Source organism: Bubalus bubalis, chromosome 5 (genome assembly GCF_019923935.1).
Source record: "Bubalus bubalis isolate 160015118507 breed Murrah chromosome 5, NDDB_SH_1, whole genome shotgun sequence".
Lineage (NCBI taxonomy): Eukaryota > Metazoa > Chordata > Mammalia > Artiodactyla > Bovidae > Bubalus > Bubalus bubalis.
Window position 1 is genome coordinate 50,266,867 of NC_059161.1, and position 26,653 is coordinate 50,293,519.

The 26,653-nt window shown below is 40.3% G+C and overlaps 1 protein-coding gene and 1 non-coding gene across 10 annotated transcripts in view; both read right to left on the minus strand.

Moving 5' to 3' along the window:
• The window catches only part of SMYD3 (SET and MYND domain containing 3), a 750,237-nt gene that overhangs the window by 714,493 nt on the left and 9,091 nt on the right, over positions 1–26,653 (minus strand). The window lies entirely within an intron of this gene.
• On the minus strand, positions 3,741–3,865 carry LOC112585327. The gene has a single exon (XR_003109800.1). It is a non-coding gene; the product is annotated as a small nucleolar RNA SNORA18 (small nucleolar RNA).

Sequence of the window (26,653 nt, forward strand, 5' to 3'; positions counted from 1 at the left end):
CCCACTCCCCACAACTAAAGCCTGTGTTCCACAAGAGAAGCCACCGTAATAGGGAGCCAGTGCACCAGAGAGGAGCCCCCACTCCCCACAACTAAAGCCTGTGTTCCACAAGAGAAGCCACCGTAATAGGGAGCCAGCGCACCAGAGAGGAGCCCCCACTCCCCACAACTAAAGCCTGTGTTCCACAAGAGAAGCCACCGTAATAGGGAGCCAGCGCACCAGAGAGGAGCCCCCACTCCCCACAACTAAAGAGAGCCCACACACAGCAACAAAGACCAGGGCGACCAAAATAAATTAATTACATAGAAAAGGAAAGAACAAAGAGGGCATGGGCAATTGCTCCTGTATGCGGCAATCCTCCTGCCCATGACAACTATAAACTCTGGGCAAAATATTAAAAAATCAACTACCAAAGGCACTGGAGGGCTACCAAAAGCAGAGAGAAAATCACAGGAGAAGACAAAAGTGTGGGTAGAGAGGGAGTCGGGGGTTATACTTGGAAGAAGGGAATAGTCCTGGGTGAATTTCCAGGTTGGTTGGTTGGTTTGAATGACCTTTATTCTGAAGGCAGGTCCCAGTTTATGCTATGCGGGACAGCTAAAATTAAGATAAAAATGTCACAGACTTAACTTACTGGCTTGAAAAACCAGAGTTTGGGGCATCTAAAACAGCTAGCAAATGAAGGGAAGAAATGAAAAAGGAGAAACTCAAAGAGAAGAGCACATGTCCCCCAATTTCTAAGTATGAAGTCTACCAAAATTTTTGGCTGACACTAACAAATTACACACGGATAGGGCAAGATGCCAGAGAAGGCAATGGCAACCCACTCCAGTGTTCTTGCCTGGAGAATCCCAGGGACGGGGGAGCCTGGTGGGCTGCCGTCTATGGGGTCGCACAGAGTCGGACACGACTAAAGCAACTTAGCAGCAGCAGCAGGGCAAGATGCGGGCTTCTCAGGTGGTACTAGTGGTAAAGAACCCACCTGCCAAAGCAGGAGACGCAAGAGACGCAGGCTCAATCCCTGGGTCAGGAAGATCTTCTGGAAAAGGAAATAGCAACTCTCTCCAGTATTCTTGCCTGGGAAATTCCATGGACAGAAGAGCCTCATGGGCTACAGTTCATGGGGTGGCAAAGAGTTGGACATCACTGAGCAACTGAGCAGAGCAAGACACAAACAGCTAAAACAAAGATAACAGAAATGAACAGAGATTTCAGCTGCTGCCCACTGCAGAGGAGAGAGTCTAGAGTTTAACGACTGTAACTACGATCAAAGCCATAAAGGTTTCAGAGCCCTAAACACAGTGAGATGGCATGTGAAGCCTTAGGAGATGACACTGCCCAGGGCCCTCACTTATATAATAATTTTGAAAGGGCTTCATGTTACAATCTATAATCAGATGATAATGGCCTGCTAGGAAGAGAAAGGTATTAAGAGGGACTAGAAGCCAATTCCACAATTCCATAGGAAGTTAGTCAAGTCTGCTCAGGCAGGAAGGAGTGCTAGCATGCATGACACATAGCCGACATTTCTGATCTAAGAGATCAAAATCTTGATTTCTGTACGCCCAATAAAGCTAATACAGAGGCCTGTATACCATGGACTCGCTCTTCGTTGATGACATAACCACTTCTATGTGTTTTAATGCTCCCTGCTTCTGCTCTAAGATGAATAACCAAGTCTGGGCCAGAACAAAAAGAACTGTTTTAGGTTTACTTCTTCAAAACCCAACTGTAGTACACGTAGTTTTGTCAGGCCATTTTTTCCCTTAAAACACACACACACACACACACACAGTGTATGTGTGTACAGCTAGGTAGATACAGCTACACAGAAATAAACAAGCTTGTGTTTGTGTGTGTATGTGTGCATGTGTGTTTGTTTAGACAATGTTGGCTGCTGTGCAAATAAAGAGAAACATTCAAATTCAAGTTACACACTGAAGGAACAGTTGACAATATTTGTTGTTTAATTGAATGGAGAAAATGAAACAGTTCTATTTAAAGATTTCCCATGTTTTCTTACAGCTTGATTATTACTAAAGAGACAAATAAGAGTTTCTTGTCAATCTGGTCTCCTCTTATTAAGCTTTTCCATTCCTTTATTTAGCATGTATCTTAATGCTTTAGTTAATCCTTTTACACTGCTTAGGTTCTGGTAATAAGGAAAATCAGTACACTAAGTCTAACTTGCTTTATATCTTGGAGACTACTTTAGTAGTCTGGGTCTAGAATATAGTCATAGTAAATCTGATTTATTATGGTACTATTTATTTTTTATACCTATTTTTTTAAACTAAAGAAAGTATCTTGGCTCCTTATTACTTTTGTTGATGGGTATTCTGTTCATCTCAGGGAAGAAAAATCTTTTATGACTAGCTCTATAAATCACTACTCCAGGCTTATTTCAGAACCATTTTTCTAAAAACATTGTTTTACAACTTCACTTGCTTTTGGCTCAGGACATCACTTTCTAATAGGTCTTGTAAGGTTCAAGAAACATTTTTCTGTACTAAAATAGCAGATAGACACTATGGACTGAAAGCCCAAGACCCATTTATGACTCACATGACTGGGGAGTTTGGGACGCTGGACACAAATGGCTCAGTCCCTTCAGAGTTCTTCCCTGGGGTAACACATCCATGTCATAAACTGCAGAGAGGCAGGTCCTGGCCCTCAGGGGAAAGCCTGGGGCCATTCAGTGATGCCAAGAGACTAAGTGGGCCTCTGTTGCCTAATCCTGTGGAGGCCAACTGTTGCCATACACCAAAGTCATTTTTTCCCAATGGTCTATCACTAAGGCTGAGGTTTTGATATTCAAAACAAAACAAAAAAATCTGTAGGGCCATCAAACTCAGTATACCATAGGCCTACCAAAGTTCCCAAGATTTATTTGTAACCTACTCCTGAAAAAAAAAAAGTGAAAGTGTCAGTTGCTCAACTGTGTCCGACTCTTTACAACCCCATGGACTGTAACCCGCCAGGCTCCTCTGTCCATGGGATTCTCCAGGAATGAATACTGCAGTGGGTTGCCATGCCCTCTTCCAGGGGATCTTTCCAACCCAGGGATCAAACCCAGGTGTCCTGCAATGCAGGCAGATTCTTTACCATTTGAACCACCAGGGAAGCCCAACCTAATTCTATATATGCTTAATCACTTTTAACACCTAAATAAAGTGAAATAAAACACAAAATATTCTAATTCTACATTAGGGCACTTTCAGCTTTTTTTTTTTTTTCTCCACAAAGTGTAAAGGGTTTTTTAATTATGCATAGCACACGCCAAATTTTTATTTAAGCCAATAAATTTTTAAAGAATTGCACATGTTCTGATTCTTTCTACTGCTTCACCTTAGTTCCTCCAAAGTCATAATCTTCAAGGTAAGACAGCCCTTTCAAAAAGAAGTTTTGCTCAATCCACAGCTGTCACGTCAATCAGCACAAAATTCTTTCATCTCTTTGATCTCCAGTGGAATACAGACGCACTTCAAAATTTCCCACCTAAGGAAAAAGATTGCAATCTTTGGGATCCAATTTCCTGAAGCAATTTACTTTAGGACCATGGTTAGGGTCAGGAGATAGATCTGCTAGTTCTGAATTTGACACTCTTTAAAAATATATTAAATTCAAATCATATCCACTCCTAAGCTATCACACCTTAGAACAGTACAGATGGTTGGGATATGCCAATATCTAAGATTTTAAAAGCTTGCCTATTACGTTTTTCATAGTTTATTTGGCAGCTCTGTCTTGTAATTCTTTCCCACTGACCTAACAGTTGTATGAGTAAAGGAAACCACAGTTACTCTATGAAGCATTTCCAACAATGTTGGTTTACAGATAAAGCCCCATCAGGACAGACCTCAAGGGGCACTTTCAGCTTTTAAACTTTGCAGTCTGTAGTTTTCCCCCACAGACAAGACAGACATACATTTTACACAGTTCTTACAGAAATTCGGCTTCTCTAGTCTTTTTAAAAACTAATATTAAATAATTATTAACAGCAAAACTTAATTCTACATATAGGATTATAAAATGTAGGCACTACGCTTTTTCTTCTCTAATATGTACAGAGGATTCCAACATCTGAAGCAGAAGTCAACAACTCTTGGAGGTTAATGGAGGAAAGAAGGTAGACAGGAAGAGGTGGAGGGAGGAAGAGAGTCTGCAGGTCATTCTCCCCCTTCCTTTCTTCCACCCTCTTTTTAAGAAGGCCCAGTTTTATGAGGCAATTCAGGTAGAAAGAAAACAGCCCTATGATAACCTTAAGGTGTTGTCTTTGGTACTTTTGGCAAAGACAGTCAAATCCTCAACTACAACCTTCTGGTGATTTATGGGATGATTAAAGTTCTTACTGTGAATTTGTACTTAAATTGATTTTATTCATGCTCAAAAGTTGTAAGTTATCTACTTTTCACTTTGCTATTCCATGACAAGTAACACTGATACAGAAAGATAATACTAGTATACGATCCTAAAGCTATTTTTAATATCTTTACCAATAAATTAACAATGGGTTCATGGTAACACACATTGGCATTTTACTCTGTAATTACTCACGTGCTGCACACAGTGTACCCTACACCTTAAAAATACCTTGCTAATTCTAATGAAGCACTTCCTGTGAACGCCATCCCTCTAAGCACTGCACATATACCATTATTATCTCTGTTCTACAAATAAGGAAACTGAAACTCAGGAGGTTAAATACCTTGCACAATGTCACAACATTAGAAAGTGTCAGATTCATGTCCATAGCTCATGTTCAACTGGTGCTTCTCAGACTCTGAGACACACACAAATCACCCGAATCCTTTGATTAAGCTGGCTAAGGGCTGGGTCTGACATTTTACATTTCCAAAAGGCACCGACGCTGCTGGTCCGCAGACCACACTTCTAGTAATAAATTCTAGATCACTTCACTCTGCTACCCAACTATACACTAGAAGAGGATGATATTTAACTTAGGATCCACTGACCTAAGCGAAAAGGCATTTATATCCTAACTTTAAGTACTTAATCAAGGTGCTGTTTTCAGTCTATGTGAAGAGTTTCGGTTTACAATGAAGTTCTGCTGCTGCTGCTGCTAAGTCACTTCACCCAACTAAAATACACTTGATTTGTGCAATGTCTTTTTTTTTATTCTTAGGACAAAAGCCCATTTCTCCTATTCCCATGCAGATAGATATACAGAAGAAAAACAACTTCTTTTTTTTTTTTTTGATTAGGGGGAGTGGGGAGGTAGACAAGCTTTTACGACCTGGCATTTGACTGAACATTACACATAAAAGCAGACACATCATTAAGACACAAAGCTCTTGACTACTCAATTGTCAAATATGCCACAAAAAGCTTCAAAGACAGCTTGTCTCTGGATTTCTCCTGCTCAGCAACTTTTTAAAGGAGGGATTACAAAAAGATATTGTTCCAACTAGTCATGTTTATCTACTAAAAACAACACGCTTCAAGTCCTTACACTTAAAGACACCTCTGACACGAACTGAAATAGACTTACTTGTTTGAAACTAGACCAATGTTAAAATATGGTTAATTCCTAATATACTTAAACCTCATTTCTCTTTCTCAAAATCAAGCCATTTCTAAAAATTATCTTGTCTCTCTTGAGGACTACCCAGGGTTTTCTGTGTTCATGAACTCTATTTTTCCTCTTTATGTAATATTTGAATAAATATAATCAAGGAACTTATTAGACTTTGAAATTAAAATCTGGTCTTATGAACCAAATTACCTATAGAACTTTCTCCAACAGGTACCTTTTTTTAAAAAGAGTACTAAACCAGAGGGATGGTATGGGGAGGGAGGAGGGAGGAGGGTTCAGGATGGGGAACACATGTATACATGAGGCAGATTCATTTTGATATTTGGCAAAACTAATACAATTATGTAAAGCTTAAAAATAAAATAAAATTTAAAAAAAAAGAGTACTAAAAAAAAAAAGTGCTGCCTTTTAAAATCACCTTTCAACATAAATATATTCTAATGTTCTTTTTGAAACGTAGAGAAACTACTTGAAAAAAATGGGTAGAAGGGACTATTTATATGGCTTTCCTACCAGCAAATAGGTACAAATTTGGCAATTAGGCAGATCCGGATTTCTATTCTGGGTTTACATCCACTCTTAGTGACTGGGTAACCTAAGAGCAGGGTTATCTAAACTTGCTATGCCATAATTCTTGGTTTTGCATATAGTAAGCACTCACATAATTATTATTGCAGCAGATATTATAGAACCCTTTATAAGAGAAAGTTAAACTTCATGGAATTTATGCAACTTGTCAAAGGTCACATAATAACTGAAAAAAAATGAATAAGTTCAGCGCTATCTGACTCCAAAGCCCATGATATCTCCTCTGACCCAGGTATTGCATCTCTAATGTAGAGTTATTGATTGCTTAACAGAGAGAACAAGTACTTCTCACACACCCAGTGGATCTTTACTTTTAAAAAGCCTATACCTATACCGTATCACAAATGCCACCGACATCTACAGTATTGGTAGTAAGACAACCAATTATCAAATATCAACTAACTGGATGGGAAAAACATAAAGGAGAATCTCAAGTAAACACACATACATATGTAGCTGAGGACAAAGATGACTGAGAAAATTAGCTATTAGGCCCTCCCAGGTTTTTATTCTAAAAAACATCTGTTGAAGACCCACTAAGAGAGCATAGTGCTAGAGTAATATTTTATCAAACATTATAAGAGGGATTAAGAGTAAAGATAAGGACAATTTAAAACAAGAAAAATAAACCAACTTAAACCACAATAAGAATATCTAATAGCTGATGTTTTAAGTGATAGGAGATTTAATTTAATTGCATCTCAGGATATTCACCCTAAGGGCTTTTCTGGTGGCTCAGTGGTGAAAAAAAGCCGTCTGCCAATGCAGGAGACTCAGGTTTGATCCATAGGTTGGAGAAAAAAAACAGCAACCCACTCCAGTATCCTTGCCTGGGAAACCCCATGGTCAGAGGAGCCTGGCGGGCTACAGACCATGGGGTCACAAAAAAGTCGGGCACGACTTTAAACAACAACACACTCACCTAGATACTAAGGCTCATCTGTACAAAAGTGATAATGGGTGATAAAGCGTCTATGGACATGCAAGTGCTCAGTTGTAGACACCTATCCTCTACCCTGGAGGCAGTACAAGGTCAGGATTCACAGCATGGACCTGAGGTCACAAGGACCTGAGTTTAAGATCTGGCTCCATCATTAACAGCTGTGGGACTTTAGTCAAGTAACCTCTTTAAGCCTTAGTGACCTCAACTGTCAAATGGGAATAAAAACCACACTTACTCTATACAGTTATTCATTTAACACACTTTCACTGAAGTTGTACCTCACCATCTAGCATTGCACTGGGCGCTGTGGGTAAGGTGTGAAAATACGTGTAATGTGCTTGGCATGTGTCAAGAACAACCCAGGGATTTTTGTCAGTTTTGTCCCCTGCTGTTGCTCAGTACTTAGAGCAATGACTGACAAGTAGAAGGCTTTAAATAAATATCTTGCTAAATAGTGAATAAACTGGTTAGTGCCAGGTGGATCAGAAACTATTCCCTCTGCCGTAACCCTTGTTGGACTCAGCCTTCTTGAGAATATACATACGTAAGCATTGCCGGAAGTTCAAGTCTCCTCATTTGTTTTTAATAAGATTTAGAAGTCTAGCTCCTAAGACTCCATGTGAGATTTTGTCACATATTTACAGTGTTTTTAAGTGAACATTCTGTACAATAAAATATTAAAACATACAAAGAAGTAAAGTATGATGCACCTTCATGTATTCATCAATCAGCTTCAACAAGAAGCAACACATTTTTCACTGTATTAAAATGTGTTTCCCAAATCTTAGCAAGGTAAGACTTATAAACTACCTATTTGGACATAACTGTCAGTCCCTAGTCTAAGAGAAAGCAGGAGGTATGCGTTTATGCTCTCTCATACAACTTTGGCTCTCGCATCAGCTCTCTCATAAGATGGCACTGCAGAGCAAAAATAAATTTTACTAGCAATGAGCATTCACAGGAAATACAGCCATCAATCCTCTCCTAAGCCCTTCCATTCTGCTATTTTGGGTCTTTCTGATAAATTAAAAGCAAATTTCAATGCAATCCAAGGAAGCTTTTTCATTGTTTTGTTTTTTAAAGGATCTCTTTAAATTTCAATTTTAAAAAGAACCAACAGGGAAGCCTTGCCACACAAAGATTATGAATATAATAAATCAGCTCCATGATTTCCCTGGTGGTCTAGTGGTTAAGAGTCTGCTTGCCAATGAGGAAGCCACAGGTTTGATCCCTGGTCCAAGAGGATCCCACGTGCCACGGGGCAACTAAGCCGGTGATCCACACTACTGAGCCCGTGCGCCCTAGAGCCCAGGAACCGCAACTACTGAGCCCACACGCTGCAACTAGGGAAGTCTGAGCACCCACAGCCTGTGCTTCACAACAAGACAGGCCGCTGCAATGGGAAGCCTGAGCACCAGAAGAGAGTAGCCCCTGCCCATCGTAACTAGAGAAAGCCTGCACGCAGCAACAAAGACCCGGCACAGCCACACATAAACAAATAGATATGTTTTTAATTAATAAATAAGTGCTCCAAAGACCTTCAGATCAGTATGTCATCTCTTCTCTGAGAAGCTAAAACACTTCCTTAACATCTCTCATTAAAGTGATGCTCAGTTTGCCATGAGAATCCAGGCTTCCCTGGTGGTTCAAAGGGGAAAGAGTCTGCGTGCGATGCAGGAAACCCGAGTTTGATCCCTGAGTCGGAAGATCCCCTGGAGAAGGAAATGGCAAGCCACTCCAGTATTCTTGCCCGGACAATTCCATGGACAGAGGAGCCTGGCGGCTACAGTCCATGGGGTCACAAAGAGTCGGACACGACTGTGCAACTGACTCTTTTCGGTTTGCCGTGAAAGGTGACGTGACGCTCTGGGTCAGGCCAGGACAAACAACCTCTGTACTCACCGTCTCACTTGAGGCTATCATGTGTAGGCACGGCAGTCCTCCTCGCCGACCCAATCCTCAAAGTTACAGGCACATACTAGGCACTTTCTATCACTTTACAGATTAATTAGTCATGTATCTAGTTCCATCAAACACAAAAGCACCCACGTGATACAAGTTCCATCAGATTTTTTTTTTTTTTAACAGCTACAATGGCTGCTGGAAGCCATCTCATTCCTTTTCCTGGCCTAGATGATGGCCAAGTATAAAAAGGAACAACCAAGATAGGCTCTCCACAATCCTCAGTCGAAGGCACACACACCCATCCTCTCACATGTCCTAGGATAAACAGCTACTCAATCTCAGTACAGTACCTTTTTCTAAAGATGTGGCCAGCCCCTGAACTAACAGACACAGAACTTCAGCTGGTAAAATTAAGGTAACAAGCTACATGTCTTTTATAAACAAAATAACCTAGGAGACAGTGAGAAACAAGTATTACTCCAATTTCAAGTGCAAGAAAATCAAAGTCATATACTTCTCCCTAGGAGAAATGTCCAGCAAGATCCTGGAAAACTACCATCTAAGAACAGAGAGAAGAAAACATTACACCACAAGCAAAGAGGGACCAGGAAACCTCTAAGATTCCCAAGAGTCTATGGTTGTAAGTAGGTTTCCCAAAGAGATAAAACTCGTTACCCCAAATTTCAGGTTTCTTCTGACTTAGACCATATGTTCTTACACAACCAGATTGATCTCACTGGCCGTCTCTTGAACCTAAACAAAACCCAGTTGTACATTTAGAGAGGATTTACTGCTCACAGCAACAAAACTGATTTTCTACTGCACCCACGTGACTACTTTTCTAATGTTCTTTTTAAGTTAAGGCAATGAAAGGAGGAGTTCTACCTTGATGATATGTAGACCTCAATTGATGTGCTTTAACATTAAACTAAGAATTAAGCTGTTGATAAGTCCTTGAAATCTGGTATTCTCATAAAACATTCACGTTAATTCATGCAAAACATTAAAGAGCATTACATAATAAGTCATACTAAACTGGCGATGAAAAGAACCACCATTAAGACACCCAGAGCATCAGTTTATCACAAGTTATCATTCACAGCATGAAAATATGTTTTAAGACTAACATCAAAATACTCACTGAGCCCCCAAAGGTACCCTATTCTTCCCTTAAATACACAGCATTTACCAAAGCATTGTTGTATGCAAACACAAAGATTGCTTTCTCTAAAAATAAAACTATTGAACTTCTTTGTTCTTTAGAAGAACAGCCACTAAGTTATCTCTATTGCTGACCTAAAGGCTTAAGGGACCATTTATGGGAAAGAAGGTTGTGTAATTATGTAATTATGTTCTCTCATACAGCCTTGACTCTCACATCAGCTTTCTTACAAGAGCGTGGAGCAAATAAGACAGCACAACAGAGAAAAAATATATATATTCATAAATACCAGCAATGAGCATTCACAGAAAATGTAATAATCTGTATCTCTCTCTTCCCTTCTCTCTTTCTCTCTCTCCCCCTTTCATCCATTCTGCTGTTTGGGGTCTTTGTGATAAAAACAAAGTCTCAATGCAGTCCAAGTTGTTTGTGGTTAATTACAAATAATATTTCATATATTAATAAATAGACCATTATTTTTTCACTATTTTAACAGATGCTATTCACAAAAAAAGTTTTTAAGATAATGAAGGACAAAAAATACATAACTTTCAGCCTAAATCTCTAAACTACTGGGCTAGCTACACATTACAAGAAAGGGTTTTATATATTCCCTCTTGTCTGTACAATTTTCCCTAATCTCTAAGACAGATTATCGTCGATTTTATTACATCACAGAATGTATAATTACTGTTGACATCTGACAAGTTTCAAACAGGAAAGAAAAGCTTAATTAGTTATAAAGTTCATGGGGTCTGACTTCAGGAATAATAGCATTAGCTGGATGCCTAGGGCAAGTTAAAACTTATCTAAATTTTAGTTCCCTTATCTATAAAATGGGAATAATAAGAATACCTACCTCATGGGCCTCATGGGCTTCCCTGGTGGCTCAGACAGTAAACAATCTGCCTACAATGCGGGAGATGGCGAGCTGGATTCCCTGGGTCGGGAAGATCCCAGGGAGAAGGGAATGGCAGCCCATTCTGGTATTCTTGCCTGGAGAATTCCATGGGCAGAGGAGCCTGGCAGGCTACAGTTCATGGGGTCGCAAAGAGTCAGACACGACTGAGTGACTAACACTTTCACAGAGACCTCAGGAGATTTTGTGAGATTATATAAGATAATGCACGCTGAAACCCTTGGCATTGTTCCTGACATGGCAAGTACCCTAGAAGTGTTAAATATCATCATCCTCTATACTTACTATCACCATTTTGTTGTTGTTCAGTCTCTCAGTGTGTCCGATTCTTTGCGACCCCATGGACTGCAGCACACCAGGCCTCCCTGTCTTTCACCATCTCCCAGAGCTTGCTCAAACTCATGTCCATTGAGTTAATCATGCCAGCCAACCATCTCATCCTCTGTCGTCCCCTTCTCCGTCTTCTCCAACACCACAGTTCAAAAGCATCAATTCTTCGGCGTTCAGCTTTCTTTATGGTCCAACTCCCATATCTGTACATGACTACTGGAAAAACCATAGTTTTGACTATACAGACCTTTGTTGGCAAAGTGATGTCTCTGCTTTTTAATAGGCCATCTAGGTTTGTCATAGCTTTTCTCCCAAGGAGCAAGCATCTTTTAGTTTCATGGCTGCGGTCACCATCTGCAGTGGTTTTGGAGCCCAAGAAAATAAAGTCTGTCACTGTTAGCACTGTTTCCCCATCTATTTGCCATGAAGTGATGGGACCAGATGCCATGATCTTCGTTTTTTGAATGTTGAGTTTTCACCTTCATCAAGAAGCTCTTTAGTTCCTCTTCGCTTTCTGCCATAAGGGTGGTACCATCTATCACTCTTACTATTTACTTATCAATCACAAATAATATCTTAGGCATTGCACCTGATGCTGGATACTTTATCATAGGTTTTCTCATTTATTTCTTTCAGCAACCTCATAAGGTAGGTACTGTTGTTATTGTTATTATTATTACTATTAACCCCATTTATCAAAGAAGAAACTGGGTTTAGCAAGTAATTTTTCAGGTTCATACAATTAATAAATGGCATTTTTTTTGTTGTTGTTTAGTCAATAAGTTGTCTCCAACTCTGCGAATTTATGGACTGCCAGGCTCCTCTGTCCCTGGGATTTTCCAAGCAGGAATATTGGAATGGGTTGCCATTTTCTTTACCCGGGGATCTTCCCGACCCAGGGATCAAACCCACATCTCCTGCATTACAGGCAGATTCTTTCCTGCTGAGCATCAGGGAAAATTCCAGTAAATGGCAAAACCAGAACCTGAACCAGAATGTATCTGATAACAAAGCTCCTTAACAGGTATGACATAAGTATTAACAGGTTGCAATTCCTCTAGAATGAATAATAACAGATTCATTATCCAAAAGACATTATAGGTGACATTCACCTACAAGTAACTATACCAACTTCTGAATGCTTCAGCCAAAAACAGAAAAACCCAATTCCATCTCTAGATTAACTGACCTTTCATTTTTTTTAAAAGCTCCTTCAGGGATGTGAGTGATGATTTTGATAATATACCACATTTACATAGTCCTTTGGTATATAATATATACCAAATATATACTATACTATATATATATATATATACACACACAAATATATACTATAATAAATTGATCTTCACTATAATCCCATGGATACAGATAGAAACTATCATCTGATTAGATGAGGCAAGTGAAAGGTCACAAATCTGACAAGTAACAGAAGAAGGACTCAAACCTAAGTCTTCTTGCTCCAAGTACAGAGCAATTTTTTTTTACCACAACACGTAGACAAACAGGTTAATAAATATTAAAAACAAATCTCAAAAAAGAGTAACTGCTTCCCTAAAAAGAGTAACGGCTCCCCCCAAAAGGAGTCTACACATCACACTCATTCTCATCCATGATCAAAAGCCTTAAAGACAAAACAATGTGCTGTTCTCCAAATGACATCACTGAAAGAAAGGAGAAGGAACGTTAACACTCTTCAAAAAGGATGGCCGCAGGACCTAGAAGGAAGGCAGAGGATCACAGTCTCCAAGATAGGAAAATAAAATTATTTACCTGTACTAAAGGAAAATACAGAAAATAAGGTTTAAAACTATACTGAGAAATTTAATTTATATGAGGAAGAACCATCAGAATCAGTATATATTGGCAGTACTAAAAGACATAGATCCTGCAATCAGAGATTCCAGGGGAGACAGAAAATTATATAATAAATATAAGTTCAAATAATTAACTAAAATACAACGTAGTACACAGAATAAAAGATATATGCTATGAGTACATGGAAAAGAGAGTAACACTTTAACAAACTGAGTAATTGAGTAATCTGTTGATCTACAGAAAAAAAAAGTTAAAAATAGGAAATGCTTCAAAATACAAGAAAAAGAGTTTCAGAAGGTGTCAATCTGCTGTAGAAAACTAAGCTCAGTTTCTAATATAGCTGCCACTTACTATGCTTTTCCATTTCCAATGCCCAGTACATGAATCATTTGACCTGTCAATAAATTGACCACCCAAAAATGCACTGCTCACTAAATCCTGCTCATTAAGGGGTGGGCTCCAAGTTATATTTAAATCAAGTTACTCATTCTGTGACTGATAAATTAATGACTAAAGACAGTTCTTACAAGTCTAAAGTAGGCTTCTAGAATCATCTGCTAGCTCGAGTTGTATATCTTAACTAAAGACAACAGAAGATCTTACTATAGATCTCCAATATTAAAAGGTCAGGTTCAAGAAAATCAATCAAAAAGCAAAGTTAAGACAGATAAAAGTGAAGTTTGCCAAGAAAAAAGTCAGAGCTAAGCATAGAAAACAATAGTAAAAACTTTAATCAGGCTGTTACTGAGATATGCTGCAAATATTCACGTTCAAGTAATATTTATTTCACCCCCGTAGTCTCAAATTTCAGTGCCAATAAGACAAAGTAGGCAAAAAGACAGATTCCATAGGGAATGTGTTCTTATCCTGCAGGTAAGCAAGTCTTAAAATTCACTGCATAGCAACACCACCCAGGTAGTCTAGTAAGAATGTACACTAGTGTGCCTAAAATAGTAGATATTCTGAGAAATACAGAAAAATTTTAAAATAAGCCCACTGCCAGCTTATTCTGATGGTTGTGGGTCATGCTTTGAGAAACAGCAATATTCCAGGCATTATACTAGGTACTCTCAGATGTGTTCTTTCACTTAACCTTCATAAAGATCACATGACATAGATATTATCCTTACTTTATGAATGAGGAAACGAAAGTCCAGGGGTTAAGATGCCCAAAATTAAACAGCTAAAGAGAAAGAAAAAGGACAGAAGACCCAAACTTAAACAACTAGAGAGAAAGAAAAAGGACAGAAGAGAAATTTGCTGTATTAGACAGCAACTTGAGAGTAAACTAAAGAAGCTGAAAAGCAAATATTCTTAAAAGCATTAAAAATAAAAATAATAGGAAATCAGAGAGTTTCATTATCTTGTGTCAGTCAAAGACACAGAGACATGAAAGATCAACACTAAAAATTATACACTATTAAATAATTATTTTAAATTATCTCTATAAAAAGAATGTCTATATGTGCATAACTGAGTCACTTTGCTATACAGCAGAGATTGGCACAACGTGTAAATCAACTATACTTCAATTTTTTAAAAAAATTAAAATTATCTCTGTAGTTGACTACATGTAGGCTGAGGCAGAGAGTAAAAGTACTTTGGTATGAAGTTATCTATGTTTAAAATTTACTTTCTTTGAACTTTCAGTCATCTTTAACAGGTAAATTAAATACTCACCTATTAAAATTTATTTTGATATAAACTTCTTGGTGATTACACAGAATTATAATTTTGATAAAAAGAATTCAGCCTGTGGCCCAATGTATACTAGCTCTCTTAACGGGTAGTACCAACTGATAGAGCATATTAATTAATTAAAGGAAGGAGAAAGTTTCAAAGTACAAGGAAAACGTCTCAGGAGCTGGCTGTAGACATAGTGCTCTGATAACCCTGTAAATCTCAGAAACTGAAATGCTTATCAAGCATCCCTGTATGCTCAGTACTGTGCCAGGCCCTGGAAATTCACAGGAAAATAAGACTACATCCTTGTCCTCAAAGAGGCTAAAACCAAATGGGAAATAAAATCTAGTAAGAACCAAATTAGGAACTAAATTATGTAATATTACCTACTACCACAGATCAATGAAGGAAATCAGTGAGAAGCAGAGCAAGAACAGTAAGTATGAACACCTCTTCCATACCAAATACTTTCACACGTTATCTCTTTTAATTCTAAGCATACCTGAGAGGTAGCGTTCAAGGTGAAGAAAGCAAAGTTCAGAGCAGGAAGTCACTTCCCTCAACTCACATAACTAGAAGGTACACTGAGAGGTAAGGCTGAACAGAGATGGGCCGGATAAGACAGGACCACTTGCTAATCTGAGACAGCTAAGAATCAGTCACTGAAGGGACATTTATTAAGGGAGACTATTATATCAGTACTGCACAGAACAAACCAAAAGAGGGAAGATCTATAAAAAGATACAATCGTCCAAGAAACTGCTCTAGAAAGAAGCTGCCCCTCACTGTCAGAGCCAGCCTGGCACTAACAGCTTTGGCTAATTCAGGGAAGGAGAAAATTTCAAAGTATAAGGACAATGTCTCAGGTGTTGGCTGTAGACACAGTGCTAGGAGCTGCCTGACACTCTTAGCTAGTGGGTGGTGTTCCCCTGTTGAAGGTAATTCCACAAGCATCATCGTCAGACAAAGCTATTCTGTGGCGAAGATGGATCAAGACAAAAAAAATAAAATAAAAAAGACCTCTCTATAACCATGAACACAAAACATGAACAATGTCCAAGCCACAAAAATGATCAAACATTCCCCATCCTGGCTAACACAGGTGACTGTAGCTTCTTTATCAATCACAGTTGTAGCCTCAAATCATTCCTCCTGCCTTCTAGGTCGGAGAAGGCGATGGCACCCCACTCCAGTACTCTTGCCTGGAAAATCCCATGGACGGAGGAGCCTGGTAGGCTGCAGTCCACGGGGTCGCTAAGAGTCGGACATGACTGAGCGACTTCACTTTCACTTTTCACTTTCACGCATTGGAGAAGGAAATGGCAACCCACTCCAGTGTTCTGGCCTGGAGAATCCCAGGGACGGGGGAGCCTGGTGGGCTGCCGTCTATGGGGTCGCACAGAATTGGACACGACAGAAGCGACTTAGCAGCAGCCTTCTAGGTAAGATTTAAATCACTGAATCGCCCTGCTTCTTGACAGCATCCAACTCCGAGCAAAGTCTTACTTCCTTGAGCCCTCTCCAAATAACACAAGCCAAATCCTACAACAAATCCCTTCCAACATCCTCTGAGACACCCCACAATTCCCCCACGGTCTGTGAGTTTTCTCATTGCAATGAATTAATAAACCCCACTTCGTTCAATGGCTCGTATTTTCCTGATAGTTTTTGGGTAGAGGGGGCACTGACAGAGACAGGAGCCTGTACTAAGCCAGAGGCAGTGGGAACGCACGAAAGAAAGAGACATTTTCAGATAAGAATGAAAAGAACTAGTAACAGACAAAGAAGAAAAAAAATCAAGACATACATTGCTAGGAATACTGAAATATTATGAACTTAGAGTGGATCTAGTTAAATTAGCTCATTTCTCATAGACTGTATAAAAGATATAGGAAGACAAAAATATTTAGTAGGCAATTTAGAGATAAAACAATAATGATGTCTGGGTTCCAATTCTAAAAGATCTGATTTAACAGATTTTGAGTGTAGCTTGAGCATAAGGATGTTTTAAAGCTCTCCAGGTGGTTCCAAGAGCAAAGTCAAGAATCACTATTGCAGAGGATGTTCATGACTGGGAGGAAGAAGGAAAAGCAATAGGAAAGGTGAAAAAAGACCCAAGGAATTACTGGGGCCAAAAGCTAAAATGAAAAATCTGGCTTGAAGACTGAACAGGATTCCAAGATATAGAGCAATGAAAATGATAAAGGAGGCACTGCACTTAACAAATGATGCACAGAAACCAGATGGGACTGTGAAGACAGGTTTAGGTGACTGGAAATATGGTCGACTGGTAAAGACAGTATTCGGCATTAGCAAAGTCTTCAGGTCGGAGACTTTCAGTCCTCTGAGGGTGCCTGCATAACAACTACACCTACTACCACAAATAGATGTAACTGTAGTTAGTGCCTGTTGCAGCTATGTAGAAACGGAAACAGAGACGGAGTCCTCCAGTCACGTTTCCTACCTGGTGTTCCCACACTGCCACCTAGTGGGTCAAAATGGCAAGGAGCTGATTTGAACTGAAAGTGATTTCTAGGTGGCTGTGAACTCATTTGGTTTCAAGGCAGGTGGAAAACAAGATGAATTCAAGGGTTTAAATCTTAAGGTTTTCCTCTGTTTTTTTTTAGAGTATAAGATAGGCTTAAGGTACAGGGTTTCTTTTCGGGGTGTTGAAAATGTGCTACCATTGTGGAGATGGTTGCGTAACATTTCGACATACTTAATGCCAATGAATTATACAGTTAAAAATGGAAAAAATGGTCTTTTATGTTATATCACTGAATATATGATATGCTATAAGAATTCTATCTCAATAAAGCCGTTACAAAAAAAAAAAAGGAGGAATAGGCAACAAATACAGGAATGATCTCAAGAACGGTAGAAGAGTTTCAAAAGGATGTCAGAAATCATTCAATCCCTTCATTTCAAAAAAAAGTAAAATTGAGGCTCAGAGAATTAAATCACTTATGTTACATAGACAGTAAAACCTAAGCCCCCCAAAGGGGCACTATTACCTTATTTAATAGCCTTCTCTTGTCTCCCAGCCCTGAAAACTGATTTTTCTTAAGCTTGGTCCTCAACAGTGCTATCTTTTGTTCCGTAACTTATCACCTGGGGATCTCAGCCACACCAATGACTTCAAATAGCACCAGTATCATTACCTAGTGTCATTATTCCAACAATTAAAGCCCAAAACCTGCATTCATCTTTTACTTCTCCCTCGCCTGACAGTCAGTCAATGAACTGTATCAACTCTTCTCTCAAAAGGACCTGTTTTATTGCCAGGCTCTCTAACACTCTCCTAATTTAGGCCTTCACTACTTCATACCCAAGTAAAGGAAATTTTCTCTGAACTGGAATCCCCATCTTCAGTCTTCCCACATCTCTCCCCAGTCACATTCACCAAATCAGTTCTCCTGCACAAGTCTTCTCAACTTTTGTACATTTCATATTGCTACTCAAAAATCTTTATGAGCTCCTCAATACCTACAAAATAAAGTTCAAATTATTTAGCCTGACCATCAAGACCTTCTGTATACCAGAATCTATTCCAACCTTATTCACTATAACCTTCCATACAAATAACATTCCAATATAGTCAAAATGATCTGCTACAGAATCTATGGACTTCCCAGGTGGCGCTGGTGGTAAAGACCCGCCTGCCAATGCAGAAGACATAAGAGACACAGGGTCAATCCCTGGGTCAGAAAGATCCCCTGGAGGAGGGCATGACAACCCACTCCAGTATTCTTGCCTGGAGAATCCTATGGAGAGAGGAGCCTGGTGGGCTACAGTCCATAGGGTCACAAAGAGTCAGATACGACTGAAGCGACTGAGCAGATACACATAGAATCTATATGCATCTCTCCATTAGTTATACCCCATAGCTATTATCTATTTCACTTATATCTATTTACTATTAATCTGTTTGTCTTTCCGCTCCCCCACCCCCTGTTTCCTAAAAGTTCTCAGCTCAGCCTTACCTAGGCATCAGCCTTACCTGTAGGGCTTTAAAAATGTGGCCCGGACATCTGGATATTTTTTAAAATTCTACAAGTAAATTTTACAAGGAGTGAACACCAGTGTTTCATAGACTTTAAGAAAGTCTTCTGTAAAATGGTTAAGTTTTCCGTACCTAAACTATCTAATATCATACAGTCAAAAAAAGAAAAAACCGTCCAGAGAAACTGTTTCCTAAATATCCAAGCATCCTTTTCTTGATCATCTGTACAATATCAATCTAATTAACATCTATTTCTTAACAAAAGTAAACACAGTAGTTGAAAAATGCCAACAAGAATTAAATTTTTATATACTCATGAAGTTGATTTGTGAGAAATATCACAACCATTCAAATTAAAAACACAACTTCATACATGCTTGTCCCACATATGATGATTATTTAAATATGAACAGAACATGCTAATGTAAATATGCAGTTTGACATTCAACTGCAGAATTATTTATGGTATCCTAAGTAGCCTGACTAAACCCAGCTGTGCCAATTTCACCCTCGCCCTTGAATTTAAAGATGCAAAGAAGGGAGTTAGTTATGGTGAAAAAGAGAGTAGGTGTCAACTCAAGACTGAACATTATAAAAACCTGGAAAGTCTTGAAATTTCTATGCTCAAACCATACTCTAAACCAAATAAAACAGAATCTCTGGGTGGGACCCATGCATCAGTATTCTTTTAAAGCTGCTTCCAATGGGTAGACAACGTTGAGACCCTGTGAATCAGAAAATCTCTCAGAGAAATCTGAGGCTGACAACTGTTTATAGAGACTGAAACAAAGAGGGGGGAGGTCCCAGTTCTCTTATTGATTTATGAATGATTTTTATATATTAAAGATATATGCCTTTCTGTGTTACAAATATTTCCCTCAGTTTCTTGGCTTCCCATTATAAGACAGTTCTTTCATGAAGCCAAATCTGTTGATCTATCAATCTATCTTTATTCCCTTATGAGATTTCTCTCATCATTTTTGCCTTGATGGCTAACAACAACAAACAAACCAGAGAACTTCATAACATCATCATTTTCAACCAAAGTAATGAATAAAAATCAACATTAATCTAGGACTATAAATGCTCTTAAGTATTTTAAATTGAACATGAATAGGCCATGTGTAAAATGGCAACAAGCTCACTTTAAAAAGGCAATTTTTTACTGGATTCAGACAAGTGAAGTAATGGTTTTGACAACTTTTACTTTTAAAACAAAATGTCTAAGGTGTTTGTCACACGGGTGAACTGAAAAGGGAACAGTTCAGATATATACCTACGCCCCTGGAAAAGCAACCATTCGAGGTCTAAGATCAGAATGTGATACAGAGGAAAAGGTCACTGCACCAGTCACATTAATTATTTTCATCCTAGTAAGTAATTATTATAGCAAAAGCTAGGGGGGAAATTGCACAAAATATTTCCTAGTAATAAATTCCATTATAAATAGATCAAAGGCACAATTTTTCTCCCATATCATCACAAATCCAACTACCAGTTTCAGACAAGATTTTTTGACTTTCAATGTGAATAACATGATCAATATTATCAATAAGGCACTGTTGGGAATTCCCTGGTGACTCAGTGGTTGGGACTCCACGCTGTCACTGCCAAGGGCTCGGGTTCAATCCTTGGTCCGGGAACTAACATCCCACAAGCCTCGTGGCATGGCCAAAAAATAAACAAGGCACTGTTACCATATCAGTTTGCCAGTGCTCTTTCATTATGGTGAGTTTTATATAGATATTTATGACAAAATTTGATTCTGGTTGGAGTAGTTTTGGTTCAAATTCAAAACAAACATTATGGGAAATGTCAGAGGTCGAGAACAGTTTGGAAGGGAGAGTCATGAAGGCGATCACTCAGGGAAAATAATTTTTTTTTTTTTTTTTCTGGTGGCTCAGACAGTCAAGAATCTGCCTATAATGCAGGACACAGGGGTTCAGTCCCTGGGTCGGGAACTACTTATTCATCTGTTTGGCTGCACTGGGTCTTTAGTTGTGGCACTTGTGATCTTTGCTGTGTCAGGTGGGATCTCTCCTTGTGGCATGCGGAGTCTCGAGTTGTGGTGTGCAGGTTCAGTCGTGCCAGCACGTGAGCTTAGCTGCTCCACCACATGTGGGATCTTCGTTTCCTGACCAGGAATCCAACCTGCATCCCTTGCATTAGCAAGGAGGATTCTTAACCACTGGACCACCAGGGAAGTCCTGATATTAAGCTTTAACAGCTGAAAACCAAGCCCCTCAGTATCCTGAAAAATGTCTGCATGCTTTTCATCCACTGTCCACCAGAGGGAGCATCACATCTAATTAAGACTGCTTCCAAATAGAAAGAAGAAATCATCTAAAACATTAACCTGCAAAAATTTTAGATGTATCTATAGCTTTAAAAGTTAAAAAAATCATAAAAATCCCCAAAATAATCTCAAATGTAATATTTATCCAATTATTGGATTGCTGAGAATTTACAAAGTTTAAAAATACTTACAGAAATCACTGTCTTAATTTAGTGTAAATACAAGTTACACAGATATCTTGAAGTCACATACAGAAAATGTATATTCTGATTCAGTAAGTCTGTGGTGTAGCACAGAACTCTGCATTGCTAACAAGCTCCCAGTTGATAGAGATGCCACTGATTCACAGACCACATTCAGCAAGACCTGGATGACAACATAAGCTGAATTTCCAAACATGTGTTTAACTCTTACATAAAGTTAGGGAACTGACGGGTAAGGAGTGGGGCCCTAAATATGAAATGCAAACATCTGGGCAGATACTCATGAAATCTGCCACCTTGAACTCCCAAATTATGTTGAATCACCTTTACCAGTAAAAGTACTCTGAAGAGGTTGCTTTCCCTTTGCCTGAAGAACCTGCAAAGGCCTTCCCTACGCCAAGTGCCTTATAAAGGACTACTGATCCTCTCTGGGAACTACTTTCACTACCTTCGAGAGTTTCTAGATCTATGGCCAGATTCGAGTCTGGTTGGGCCCCAAAGACAAAGCTAAAAAAACGTGACCCATTTGGAGGTGAATAACACACCAAAAGAACTGCAAGATTTTGCCAATTTCTATCAACAAAAACTTGGGAAACACATATGGGAAAGGATGCTAAGAGTGCTGTAGTGTTGGGTGCAGGTGAAAGATAATGCTGGATTTTTTTTAATATTTATTTATTTTTCTTTATTTGGCTGCAGTGGGTCTTCTTTGTGACATGTGGGATCTAGTTCCCTGACCAAGGATCGAACCCAGGTTCCCTGCATTGGGAGTTTGGTGTCTTACCCACTGGACCACCAGGGAAATCCCTGGGGTTTTTTTTTTAGCTGCTCTGGGCCTCCACTGTGGTGAGTGGGCTTTCTCTAGTTACAGCACAGGGTCTGTCTTGTTGTGGCACAAGGGCTTCTCTTGTGAAACACAGGCTTTAGAGTATGTGAGCTCAGCTTCCCCATGGCATGTAGAATCTTTGTTACCTGACCAGGGATCAAACCTGCATCCCCAGAATTGGCAGGTGGATTCTTAACCACTGGACCACCAGGGAAGTCCCAATAATTCTGGATTGAGCTGAATTTATTGATATGAGTGGATTTATTGATATGGAGCCAAGACTGTGAATTCAATAGGTTGGCTCAAGCAGCTGGAAATGACTCAACATTTGCTTGGTTGGCTGAGAGCTAAACTAAAGGTTGTTGCTATTTAGTGGTTCAATCGTGTCCAATTCTTTGCAGTTCCACGGACTGCAGTGTGCCAGGCTTCCCCTTCCTTCACTCTCTCGGAGTTTGCTCAAACTCATGTCCACTGAGTCAGTGACACCATCCAACCACGTTATCCTCTGTCATCCCCTTCTCCTCTTGCCCTCAACCTTTCCCAGCACCCGAGTCTTTTCCAATCTAAAGGTGACCTACACTAAATGAAACTGCAATGTCAGAAGTTTCAAACACTGAGGAGGAAGTTATCTGATGGCTTAGGGAGGTCACAGTGCTGAGTGGATTTAATATGTAAGACTTGCTTACCCACGCCCGAACCATGTCCCAGGAAGGATCCAGATAACTTGCCATTCACCAAACTAAAAGAAATACCTTCATGAGAGAAGCCCTGGCCTCCCTTAAGAGCTCCGTGGTGGCTATTCTCCAGAGGCCAGGAATAAAAGTGTGAACTCCTGCCATCAGACAGGGCTCCCAAAACTGAATGGGGGACAGTGGGGCCCCATGGTAGAAGGGATGACAGCACTCAGTCATCAAAGAGAAGGTGGGAGCAGATACCATAAAGGCAGCCAAAGCAGTAACCAGAAAGATTCGAACTGCAGAGATCTTTGACATAGCCTAATTAATCACTGCGTCCCTAGAACTGAAATAGAAAGGCAATCTACTAAAGTTTTACCTGATTAATATAAGGAAAAAACTTCTAGGTCTGCTAAAGAGAAGTATGACTTAAATCACTGAAAAAATAAAGTGCTGTAGGTGTTCAGTCGCTCAGTTATGTCTGACTTTTTGCGACCTCCACGGACTGAAGCACACCAGGCTTCCTTGTCCTTCACTATCTCCCAGAGTTTGCTCAAACTCATGTCCATTGCGAAGAAGGCAATGGCAACCCACTCCAGTACTCTTGCCTGGAGAATCCCATGGACAGAGGAGCCTGGTGGGCTGCAGTCCACAGGGTTGCTAAGGGTTGGACATGACTGAGCAACTTCACTTTCACTCTTCACTTTCATGCACTGGAGAAGGAAATGGCAACCCACTCCAGTATTCTTGCCTGGAGAATCCCAGGGACAGAGGAGCCTGGTGGGCTGCCGTCTATGGGGTCGCACAGAGTCGGACACGACTGAAGCAACTTAGCAGCATGTCCATTGAGCCAATGATGCCATCCAACCATCTCATCCTCTGGCCCCCTTTCCTCCCACCAATTCCCAGACCTGAGCCACTTCACAGACCCAGAGCCCCTTGAGAGAAGGGAAGGTCAGGTCCTTGAAGAAGAACTCTATCAGAGAGTCAAATATGGATAATATAAATTTTCCTCCTAGGCTTCCCAAAAGACATCTACAGCCATTTACAAGGATAACTTTGCACTAGCATCCTCATAATGCAGATGTTGGTGGGGGTGGGTTACTGGATATTAGCCCAGAACTTAATTCTTGGCCCAGAACCAAAATTTGGTCCAATCTCTCAGAAATAGAAGCTTGTGGAAGTCAGAGAATCAACAGGATTTTAGCTCAGATTCATTTCACAGTGGGCTTGGTAAGCCCCTGAATCCACCTCACGGTTACAGTCTCCAGTTCTAGAATGCAGATTTGGGAAGGACATCACCAACAACTGTCAGAATCCCCGCTCATTCCCTAACCCATGTAGTAATGGCTATTATGATTCAAGTGGAAGCCGCTAGAACTGCCTTTACCCTCCTAATGCTAAGTGGCTTCAGTCGTGTCCGACTCTTTGCAACCCCATGGACTGTAGGCCGTCAGGCTCCTCTGTCCGTAGGATTCTCCAGGCAAGAATACTGGAGTAGGCTGCCATTTCCTTCTCCACGGTTACCCTCCTAAACACTGACCCAAAACCAATACTGCATTTCTGGAGGGCGTAATGCTACCATCACTGGTGGTAGCACTATCTCACAAACATCATCTCATGTTTGTGAGAGGCAAAGGTGATGATTCCTCCCACATCCTCACTTAACTTGCCTATATGGCAATGGAGAAGACAGATGGATCTCAGAGAATGACAATGATTACTGGATATCAAAGTTATAGACTACTGAAAAGAGAATGTGACTCAGCTCTAAGAAGAAGGAAATCACCCAAAGATGGGTCAAGAGACTTTGGATACTCTTTCTGGGAGAGGGCTAGTGTTTTCAGTTGTGCAAAGGATAGTCAGCTGGGAGAGTGAGCCTGCACTTGTCTGTTAAGTACAGTTAAATGAAGTCTGTATAGATGACATGGGATGACCTGTGCTGGCTTCTGCAGTTTAGCAACATAGCAAACTGGAACCACATTTACCAAAATTCCCTCTCTGTGTGATTCTAGGTGAAGCTTGGCCAAAAAAGACACGGGTGAGATTTGGAAGGCAGAAGTGCAGCAAGACATTGTATTCTGACAGTCTGTGTAGGGCACCGCGCACTGCTGCGGCTTGTGTGCACTGTATGGCCTGGGGCAGCAGGCAAGCTCTTTCCTCCAACAATTCCCACTGTATCTCTTCCTGAATGTTCTTCGAGGCAAGCAGTACTGTGGCAAAGAGCTTCAGCAATTTCTGCAGGCCATCGGTGTCATTGAGGGGGAAGGCAAGGATAGACACAGGTTCCAGTTGTCCTATTAGTTCTAGTTGGATTCCAATTTGTTCTTCCTTTCTTCCACTTGATACCAGATTATCTTTCCACCAGTTCTGCTGACTTACCAAGTTTTCAGGCCCACTACAGAGGGCAGAGGCAACAGCATCTTTTCATATTGTTCATGCGGTTCTCAAGGCAAGAATGCTTAAGTGCTTTGCCATCCCCTTCGCCAGAGGCCCTTCCCTGGTGGCTCAGAGGTTAAAGCGTCTGCCTGCAATGCGGGAGACCAGGGTTCGATCCCTGGGTAGGGAAGACTCCCCTGGAGAAGGCAATGGCAACCCACTCCAGTATTCTTGCCTGGAGAATCCCATGGACAGAGGAGCCTGGTGGGCTACAGTCCACGGGGTCACAAGGAGTTGGACATGACTGAGCAACTTCACTTCACTTCACTTCTTCTCCAGTGGACCACGTTTTGTCACAACCCTCCACCATGACCAATTCATGTTGGGTCGCCCTCATGGCATGGCTCATAGTTCCATTGAGTTGCACAAGGCTGTGATCCATGTGATCATTTTGGTTAGAAATATCAATAACTTCAGATATGCAGATGACATCACCTTAATGGCAGAAAACAAAGAGAAACTAAAGAGCTTCTTGATAAAGGCGAAAGAGGAGAGTTGAAAACTCAACTGGCTGGCTTAAAACTCAACATTCAAAAAACTAATATCATGGCATCCGGTCCCATCACTTCATGGCAAACAGATGGGGAAAAAGTGGAAACAGTGAGAGACTTAATCTTCTTGGGCTCCAAAATCACTAGAGAGAGTAACTGCAGCCATGAAATTGAAAGACACTTGCTCCTTGGAAGAAAAGCTATGACCAACCTAGACAGAGTATTAAAAAGCAGAGACATAACTTTGCCGACAAAGGTCCATCTAGTCAAAACTGTGGTTTTTCCAGTAGTCATGTATGGATGTGAGAGGTGGACCACAAAGAAGGCTAAGTGCCAAAGAATTGATTCTTTCCAATTGTGGTGCTGGAGAAGGCTCTAGAGAGTTCCTTGGACAGCAAGATGATCAAACAAGTCAATCCTAAAGGAAATCAACCCTGAATATTCATTGGAAGGACTGATGCTGAAGCTGAAGCTCCAATACTTTGGCCACCTGATGCGAAGCTGACTCACTGGAAAAGACCTTGTACTGGAAAAGACTGAGGGCAGGAGGAGAAGGGGGATGAGATGGTCAGATGGCATCAACTCAATGGACATGAGCTTGTGCAAACTCCAGGAGATAGTGAAGGACAGGGAAGCCTGGTATGCTCAGTTCACTGGGTTGCAAAGAGTTGGATGAAACTGAGTGACTGAACAACAACAACAGTATCTTTATCAACTCATCATGTCAACTCTAATCTCTATAATCCTTATCCCTTGTCATTCAAGGATTCTGGGTCTCTGATCAAACCCTAAGTGATATAATCCCTTCCCACAAAA